General features: G+C 44.7%; 1 pseudogene; it reads right to left on the bottom strand.

Annotated features, from left to right (window-relative positions):
* Positions 1-3,263: 3,263 nt before the first annotated feature.
* On the bottom strand, positions 3,264-4,211 carry LOC150057154 (large ribosomal subunit protein eL8 pseudogene; annotated as a pseudogene).
* Between the last annotated feature and the right edge of the window lie 6,320 nt (positions 4,212-10,531).

The following is a 10,531-nucleotide window of genomic DNA, read 5'->3' as shown; positions in this document are numbered from 1 at the left end:
CTGACACATCACCCTGGTACCTCAGAGGCAAGGGCTATCCAAGTCTACACCGGAAAACACCTTGTCCTCTCTGCTCCCTCCAACTTCAGGTCTGATGACTCATTGGGGGAGGAGTCTCACAAATGCTAATGCATTCACTCTCATTGCCTTGGCCATGAGGAAAGGTAGCCATCAGAGACAGTCACGTGCTGCATGCCAGGAGATCTCACCAGATTTACTGATCTCTTACGGACTTCCATTATGTGTGTGTGTGTGTGTGTGTGTGTGTGTGTACACTTTGTGTGTTATATGTATATATATATATATATATACTTGTGTACTATATATATATATGTATGTGTATGTATTACACACACATACATACGTATATTGTACTGGTACTGGGGCTTGAATTCAGGACCTGGGTGATGTCCTTTAATTTTTTTGGCTCAAGCTTGGTCTGGCTCTAAACCCAGAATCCTCAGATCTCAGCCTCCTGAGTAGCTAGGATTATAGGTGTGAGCTACTTTTTGACAGATCACAGATGTTCTGTCCAGGCTTTGCTACCATGAAAGATAACAAGCAGGTGGTACTAAAAAGAAAGGTGGAGAAAAGTAAAGAGAAGAGTTATCACAAGAAGACTGGTAATACAGCCAGAAACAGAGGCAACAGGGGCAGCGACAGAGCCCGTGCCAAGCTGAGATGATGAAGGTGGAGGGGAGGCAAAGGAATATGAAGGCCACCAGTGGGGACAGAAGGCCAGCAGCCAGTGCAGGCCATACACGCATTCAAAGCATAAAGGGATTTACAGGGAAGGAATGAGGCCCCAGGGTACAGCTTCTGCCTGCATTCCCTTGAATAACTCAAGGAATCAGATGGCTTTAGAAAGGCATTAGTGAAAATGTTGAATGCCACTGAACATGCATTTCCTTCCTCACAAATGATCTTTCCCTTTCCTGTGTTAGCCTGAAGATATTTGGCTTAAGATACTTCTAGAAACTTACTTGATCCTCCTTCTAAGTAGAGCGGGACTCTATTCCAGTATGTGGTACACTACAATGGCCTACTTTTATGTGTCTCCTACTGGACTAGCAGCTCTATAGCTAAAATGTGAGTGACTGCATTCCATGTCTCATCAGATGACACTATGATAGCTGCTTGAACTGTGTCTTTGTCTGTTTTCAGTTCCTGTAACAAAAATACCTGAGGCTGGAGACTTCACAGAGGTTCATGTAACTCATTTAGAGGCTGGATGTCCAAGATAGCTGAATTCATCTGTTTGGTCTTCAGTGTGCCATAAGCCTCCTGGAAGATGGCATCATGATGGGTGGGTGGGCATACAGAAGAGGCCACAAGGGACGCTAGATGCAAGAGAAACTAAGTTACTAGGTCTTCTTGTTCTGGTTATAAACATAATTTTGTTTTGCTTTTGAAGGTTGGGGACAATGTCACCCCTTCCTTTGTTTTTTTTCCAACTGCCTCCTCCAGCTTCTGTCCACAAATTACATAGCTCATTTTCCACATGGTACATACTGAATACCATGACTGCATTTGTTCACCTTTCTTCTCTTCCTTTCTGTGATCGTCTCTTTAACCCCCTACCAAGAAATAAAAGAAAAGTAAAAACAAACACCACTACCAACAACAACAACTAAACAAAAACAAAAACCATGTTTCCATTTCCTGGAATTTGTTTCAATAAATAGTATTTTAAATGTTCTGGCTCCTCCCACTAAGGAAAGGGGGAACCCTTCAAAGGGCTCCCTTTGAACCCTTAAGGGTCTCATCCATGTGAATGCCTAGATTTCAAGTAAGTTATCATGTCTAGTTATATTTTAATCTAGCTTCTACACTGGAGAGAAAACACAGTGCTGTTTGTGTCTCTGAGCTTGGCTTACCTCACTTAACATGATTTCTTCTAGGCCCATCCAGTTCCCTACAAATGACATAATCGTATTATTTCTAATAGGTAAGTAAAATTCCACTGGTTTTATGTGCTACATTTTCTTGATCTCCTTATCTATTGAAGGGCATCCGGGATGTTTCTAAGGCCTATTCTTTTTTGTAACCACTTCTTTCAGATACTACACAGCATCCCTTGAGAATTACATGAATTCCTTCTAAGTCATGCCCAATGACATAACCACCTTCTGCTAGCTCCTCCTCTTAAAGGTCTGCCCACTCCTCAACACCACCACACAGAGGTAGATTATAATACAAGAACCTTTGGAGATACACTCAAACCATTTTCAGGATAACTTGTGCCATAGCTGGAGCTCAGAAAAGGGTGTTATGTAGCCAAGATCATCCAGCTAGGAACTAACAAAGTGCATTTGAACCCAGATCTGCTCTGCTTCTAGAACTTGAGTGCATTCCATTCATTTGTGCTACCACAAAACTGTGTTTCACACAACCTCCTGAGTAGCTAGGATTATAGGGGTGAGCCACCAGTGCCAGTGCTACTTTTTGACAGATCACAGTTGCTCTGTCCAAGCTTTGCTATCATGAAAGCTACTCAGGAGGTTGAGATCTGAAGATCATGGTTCAAAGCCAGCCCAGGAAGGAAAGTTTATGAGATTCTTATCTTTAACTAAGCACCCCAAAATCAAACATGGCCTGTGGGTCAACTGGTTGACTACTAGTCTTGAGCAAAAAAGCTAAAGGACACTGCCAAGGCCTGAGTACAAGTTCCATGACCAACAGAGGGGGATAAAAAACAACCAACACAAAAACCAAAAACATCCTGTGTTTAAAGAAAATGCTTCATAAATGCCGGCAAATAGGTAAATGAGGGGAGGTGTGTGCCTAGGTGGATAAATTGGCACACATATTTGCTCAGGTCTTATTTCGGATTATCAGAGGCTGTGGTCCAGGGGATGGAACTCAGCCACCCACTGCCAATTATCTAACTAGACCTGTTGACATGGTCTCCACCCCCTTATTTGCTACATCTGCAAGGAGAGTAATGGCATCAGCCTCAGGGGTGAAGGTGAGGTGTCCTAATTTAGTCAAAAGTGCTCTGTGAAGTATAAAATGCAAAATCATGCAGGGTCATATTAAGGTTGATTACAATTGTGGATTCTTTCATAACATCTGAGTCACTCATGCATTCATTCTTAAACATCTACTGGGTGCTTGGCTCTGAAAACCCAAGAAAACAGCTTCAGTGGTTCAGGTTCACAGTTTGACAGTGAGCCAGAGATGGTGTCTATTTAACACAGGAGTTAAATAAGAAAGGATTTTCCTTCTTTTGGTGGGGAGGGGTTTCTGTTCTACCACTTGAGCTAGCCTCCTTTTTTTGCTCCGGTTATTTGGGGGTTTTGTTGTTGTTGGTTTTTTTTTGTTGTTGTTTTGTTTTGTTTTTGAGGAAGGACAGTTTTATTATTATCTTCATGTACAGAAAAATCAGCATTGCACACTTTACCCAGCTTAGTAGCCGGTTCCTTAGCCTTTGCCTTTTCCAGCTTGCCAATTCGAGCCACAGATTTTGAACTGAGGACGTTGCCTCCCCAGTGAGGACGGATCTCGTCGTATCTGTCATTGTCATTGGTTCTGGTAGCTTGCACCAGCTTTGCCAGGATCCTCTGTCTTCACAGCTGTCCTGGGTGAAGGCAGCAGTGGTGCGTGTCTTCCTGTGGATGGGCGCCCCAGCCTGGCTTTTCCCTTAATAAAGATGTGGCGGGGAACACCCATCGTGCGGCACAGTGCAGGCAGGCAGGGATACCCCAGCTCAATGGGGTCCACGTCATGTGCGATGCCCATGAGCTGAGCCTTCTTGTTCTACACCAAGGTAGTAACAGTGCTAGCCCCTGCTCGAAGGACTGGCCGTCTTTTAGTGGGGACGTCTCCTTTCTTCTCAGCTTTCTTCTCAGCTAGGGCCAACAGTCTCTGCTTCTTCTCCTGCTTTGTCTCTGGCCTGTACTTGTGAGCCAGCTTAAGTAGCTGTGTAGCTGTCTGGCAGTCCAAGGCCTGGGTAAACGGGTTGATCAAAGGAGGCCCTTTCAGCTGATTGTACAGGATCGCCCTTTGTCGTGGATGCAGGATATAGCAGGGCTATTTGACAAAAAGGGTGAGGTCCCTTTTGGGGATGGATGAGGACGTCCAATGCCAAAGTTCTTGGACCTTTTTTCAAACAGCGGATTTAACACCTTCTTGGCTTCCTGATTTTCCACGACAGCAGTGGCCGGGACCATGTTCTTCCCCTTGGCCTTCTTTCCTTTCGGCATCTTGGGTGGCTGGAGAGGAAAAGGAAAGGGAATTGAGGGTAATTTGTAATCGGAGCTGAGATCAGGAGACTGCTCAGGTAATTTTTGAAATTGGGTTTTGCTTTTTGCCTAGGCCAGCCATGGGCCATTATCCCCTGTTGACACTTTCTGCCATAGCTGGGATGAAAGATACATGCCACTATGCCCAGATTTTTCTCTTGGCAATTATTTTTCTCCAGCCTGTGTTGGAATTGAGGTCTTCCCAGTCTCATTCCTCTGAGGAGATGGGATGTCAGATGACTAGATACTGATATTGAAGATGATGGTCTCTCCAATTTTTGCCCTGGGTGGCCTTTACATGGTCATCTTCTCTAGTAGCTAGCCACCTCAACCAGTTAGTAGGGGTTCTGAAAGTTCAGATTTATTAAAAAGAAAAATAAGGAAAAACAAAAACCTAGCCCATTTTGCCAAACAGAGCTCCTAAAGAATTGATATCTAACTCTGGTCCCTTGGAGCAGAACAGACAGCTGTGAGAGGAAAGCCCCCAGCTGGCCCTGCACACACATGTGCCAAAAGAAATCAGAGCCGTGTGCTCCAGCAGAGCTGCCGTTGCATAACGAGATCTGTATCCCCCTCCTCACTCACAACTCATGTCTGTTTGAGACCCATCTTTGAGGCCTAGCAGGAACAGAGTTGATATTCTCCAATACAAGTCTGTGGCATTCCCATCCTCTCCCCACCAGCTCTTCTGCCCTCCGCCCTCCCCAGTGTGTGTCAGGAGAAGAGTGGGTGGTTATATTCCAGGAGCCACAGCAGCCTTTCCATTTTGAACACATTTGCCAACAGAAACAAGCCTTGTACTCAGCCCAAGTTCCATGAGCTGGCAGTAGTAACCACATGAACGTTGCTTTCAAAGGGCTAGCTATTTCTGGTGATCAGGAACATGACACAGTCATGTGTCATCTAATGACACAGCCACATTCCAAGAAACGTGTCCTGCATGACAACCGTGTGTTGAGTGGGTGGCTGTGACAGTGACAGACATCTTGTTTCAAATACAGGCTATGTGTTAACCTAAAGGTAGGCTAGAGCTCTATACTTGAGCCTCAGCACCACTTCTGGCTTTTTCTATGTATGTGGTATTGAGGAATTGAACCCCGGTCTTCGTGCTTGCTAGGCAAGCACTCCACCACCAGGTCAAACTTCCAGTCCTGTCCCTGAGTTTTTTTTGCTCAAGGCTAGTGCTCTACCACTGAGCTACAGTGCCACTTCCGGTTGTCTTATAGCTAATTGGAGATAAAAGTCTCATTAACTTTTCTGCCCTACCTGGCTTTGAACCACGATCCTTAGACCTCAGCTTCGGTTACAGGGATGAATCAACGGTTGTTTTGTTTTTTGGTCTTTTCTTTGTTGGTACTGGGGATCAATCCCAAGACATTGTCCTTGCTAGACAAGTGCCTTGCCACTGAGCTACATCCCAGCCCTATTATTACTGCATTTTATACTTACCACAATCCTATGATCCAAGTATGTCCATGTTTCTCATTCAACCAATAAATAGACTTGGAAAGATGAATAAAACATATTGTCAAAGACACAGTGACTCAGTGTAAGAGCTGCATTTTGAACTTGGAGCTGACTATAACTGGCAGATTAAGTGACCAGACCAGACCCAGTCCTTTATAGGTAAATCCTCATGCGGACTCTCCGATCGCTTGCTTCTTCTATCTAGTATGCCCTTTCTCAAATATCTGCCTGGCTTCCTCTGGCATCTTATCTGCAATGGCTCCTATGTCTCCATTTTCTTCATCCTTTTCCATGCTGCCCTTGTGCTTGCAGCCCCTGCAAGCACTATTATGTATGTATTATAAGAGTCCCTCACAGATGGGCTGTAGCACCCATAGGGACGAGGTATTGGTTTATTCACTGCTGAGCCTCCCACACTGAGCCAGTCTTCTGGCTCCAGGAAGGTTTTCCAGTCTAACATCTAGAGTGACTATATACAGTTCATGCTATTTTGAGCCACACAAAGATGAAATAGGCCCATATAAATGCTTAATAAAGTTTCTCATAGAGTTTGCTGCGATTCAATATAATTCAAATTACAAGCATTCAGCATGAATTCCAAATGGAAGTATGGCTCAAATGGTACAGAGCCAGTCTTTAGTGAAACCCTATCTATTCAAGAGGCTGAGATTTGAGGATTGTGATTCAAAGGTAACGCAGACAGACAAACCCTAGACACTTATCTCAGAGCAACTAGAAAGAAAAAGCCAGAAGTAGAGATGTGCCTCACATGATAGAATATCAGCAAAACAAGGGCTCAAGGCCCGGAGTTCAAGGCATAGTACCAGCGTGCATGCACATGTATACACACACACACACACACACACACACACACACACACACACACACACACACAATTGATCTGTGGACGATGCTTTGCATTTGTTTAATAAATGCTAATGGAAGCAGCTCATCTCCTCACATTGCACTCTGGAAATGGTTCCTAAAAATAAGGAATTAGTGCCACCAGACCCAGGTTTTGCCCATGCCATACCTTCTTTTTGTTCCCTTGCAGCCACACTGGCTCTGGGAAGCATGAGATCTGAAGAGAAGCTAGACCTCCATCCCTGGGAAAACCAGAGATTAATAAGGAATGAGCTGAAGCCTTCTACTTCGTTGGCCCAGGAACTCTCACAACCTGTTCTTCTGCTCTTTTTGTTTTATAAGTATCTCCTGCTATTCTTACCAAGGGCCCTCAGGCCTGGGCACGTATTTCACATGTGCACTGCCCCACTTGGGGAGGCCCTGACAGACAAGTCTTGGCTCACCCTGAAAAGCTAAACTAGGTTATTATTTTATGTCTGCCAAAGGAATTAGGGCACTTTATAAATTCAAGACAGAGAATGAGACCTAGGGCAACTATTCTCCTGCAAAATACTTTCTGAGTTTGGTTTTTTTTTGTATGTGTGCCAGTCCTGGAGCATGAACTCAGAGCCTGAGTGCTGTCCTTTGGTGTTTTGGGTAGTGAATTGTGATAGGTGTCTCAGGAACTTCCTGCCCAGCATGGCTTCAAATTGCAACCCTTAGATCTTAGCCTCATGAGCAGCTGCGAAGACAGGCATGCACCACTGACATCTGGCTAGACATTTTCTACTGATAAAAATCAGAAAAGAGTCCTGAAAGTTTACTCTCTTCTCCAAGGATTCTACACTTCAAATGCTACTCTGCGACAAGAGAAATATTACTTTAGTGGGCACAGTGAAAGGGAATGTAGATCCTTGATGGGGAGATGTGGTTTTAAAAGTGCATTTGTAGGCTTAGTAGAATGTGCTTTACTTGTTTCTTTCCCAAAGCTGGCTTAACTAAACATAAGAATTTTTACTGAATATATAAGATGGAAGTCCTGGCTCCAGTAGCATGTTTGATGGATTCAAATCCCATATTAAGCTTTTATGTTATGACTAACAGGAGTCAATAGCAGATGGGGTGTGACCGATGACATGATAAGGAAATTTATTGCCAAAAGGGGAACAGTGGTTCAAAAGATGTGATTTCTTGCCGGGTCGTGGTGGCTCACATCTGTAATCCTAGCTACTCAAGAGGCTGACATCTCAGGATCATAGTTCAAAGCCAATCCCGGCACTAAAGACTATGAGACTCTTATCTCCAATTAATAACTAGAAAAAGGGAAGTGGGGCTATGGCTCAAGGGGTAGGGTGGTAGCCTTGAGTTAAAGAGCTCAGGAACAGTGCCCAGGCCCAGAGTTCAAGCCCCATGATACACACACACACACACACACACACACACACACACACACACACACACACGTGATTTCTCAGCTGGAGTGAAGTGCTGTGACTAAGCCCATAACCTAGCTCCTAGCTACTCGTGAGACAGAGTTCAGGGAACTGGAGTTTGAGGGCAACTCAGGCATAAGCATTTGTGAAACTCCATCTCATCTGATGGCTGATCTCATACATCCTAACATCCCCAATGACAAAGGGAAGTATTCACGGGAGGATTGTAGCCCAAGCTGGCCTGGACATAAAGCAAAACCCTGCATTTAAAAGAACCAATGTAGGGACTGGGAGTTTGGCTTAGTATTAGAGTGCTTGCGCAGCATACATGAAGACCCAGGTTCAATTCCTCCATACCACATACACAGAAAAAAATGCCAGAAATGGTGCTGTGGCTCAAGTGGTAGAACGCTAGCCTTGAGAAAACCCAAGGAAAGTACCCAGGTCCTGAGTTTTAGCCCCAGGACTGGAGAAAGAAAGAAGGAAGGAGAGAGAGAGAGAGAGAGAGAGAGAGAGAGAGAGAGAGAGAGAGAGAGAGAGAGAGAGAGAGAGAGAGAGAGGGGTAAAGGGCACTAGACCCTGAGTTCCATCCCTACTTCTACCCACTCCCTCAACAACGTTCACCGAGAGATAAGAGGCAAGTACATTTCTTTTTCTTTTTTCTTTTTGCCAGTCCCAGGGTTTGAACTCAGGGCCTGAGCACTGTTCTTGGGCTTTTTCAAGGCTAGAGCTCTACCACTTGAGCCACAGCACCACTTCTGGCTTTTTTCTATGTATGTGGTACCGAGGAATTGAACCCGGGTCTTCATGCATGCTAAGCAAGCACTCTACCACTAGGCCAAACTCCCAGCCTCAAAACTATAATATTTTCGAAGGGAGTTTTCAAGGTATAAAAATAGATAATAATACAGGAGTGTGGGTGAACATATCAACATGGCAATACGTGTCTATATTCTACTTAATGGTAAAATACTAATATTAAGTACACTATAAAAAGTAATTGTTAGCTAGGTGCCAGTAGCTCATGCTTATAATCCTTACTGTTCAGGAAGCTGAGATCTGAGGATTCTAATTGGAAGCCAGCCCTGGCAGAAAAGTCTGTGTGGCTCTCTTATCTCCAGTGAATCCAAGGACAGTGCTTTGGCCCTGAGTACAAGCCCCCGGACTGGAAAAAAAAAAAAAAGATTCTGGTGGACTTTCCTGACCTGGCTGGCTTTGAATGACAATCCTCAGATGTCTGCCTCCTGAGTAGCTAGGATCGCAGGCATGAGCCACCGGCACCCGGTTTTACTTTGGAATTTCTCTAGTTTGAACTTACAGCCTTTCACTTTAGACAGGCAACTCTACCATTTGAGTTACACCTCCAGTTCTTTCATTCTTTCTAGACTTTTTTTCCTAGACTTGTCTGGATCATAAACCTCTGATACATCTACCATACCTAGCTTCTTATTGAAATGGACCTCACAAATGTTTTGCCCTGGCTGGGCTTGAACTGTGATCCTCTTGGTCTCTGTCTCCCAAGTAGCTAGGATTAGACAAATTATATGTTTTTATGTGTACATAAAACACCAGATTTCAGCCAGTGCATTTAACATGGCATCCCCCTGATATGGCTTTCAGGACACACTATGCACGGTTAGCAGGAAAGAAGTAATAATCCTCCTGCATACACACACACACACACACACACACACACACACACACACACACACACACACACACACACCTATAAGCTGTGATGCAGATCTCTGCCAGCCCAGCAATTAAATGCAAATTTCACACTTTTCTCTTCTCTCTGGTGTGCATAAGAGCCTGTGTCTCCACTGAAGAACTATGAAACACTGTCCACCTCACAGAACATGCCCTTCTGATGTCCTGCAACTAATCTGGGATCTTGTGCCAGGTCCTCAGATGTCTGATGCAGAGACACAAACTGGCTGCCTTCTGAACTGTCAGAAAGGTCTCCTCACTTGAAAAACTCTTCTTCTAAAAATACTATCAATATCCTCACCACAGTGCAGAAACAGGACAATAAGATTTGGAAAGCCAATCTCTGACGTCCTAAATCACATTCTGGCAAAACATCTCCAAAGACCAAACAGATCTTTGACCTTCAAGGAAAATCTCCAGTATGGCACAAGGCCTGCCTCCTGTCTCTACCAAACTTTCCACCAGGCACTTGTGCCTCACACCTGTAAATTCTAGCTACTCAGCAGGTTGAGATCTGAGGATCAAGATTCCAAGGCAGCCTGAGCAGAAGAATTAGTGAGACTCTTATCTTTAATTATCCTCCAAAAAGCCAGACGTAGAGCTATGACAGTGCCAGCCTTGAGCAAAAAACTAAGAGGCAGCACATAAATCCTGAGTCCAAGTCCCAGTACTAGCATACCTCCCTTTCTCTCCCTCTCTCCCTCTCTCTCTCTCTCTCTCCCTCCCTCCCTCCCTCCCTCCCTCCCTCCCTCCCTCTCTCTCTCTCTCTCTCTCTCTCTCTCTCTCTCTCTCTCTCTCTCTCTCTTCCCCCCCCCCATAGGTGCGCATGCAGAA

The sequence above is a fragment of the Megascapheus bottae genome, chromosome 11 (genome assembly GCF_031878675.1).
Source record: "Megascapheus bottae isolate mThoBot1 chromosome 11, mThoBot2.hap1, whole genome shotgun sequence".
NCBI classification, from domain to species: Eukaryota; Metazoa; Chordata; class Mammalia; order Rodentia; family Geomyidae; genus Megascapheus; species Megascapheus bottae.
Note: the sequence above shows the minus strand (reverse complement) of the source record. Positions and strands in the feature narration are given on the sequence as shown.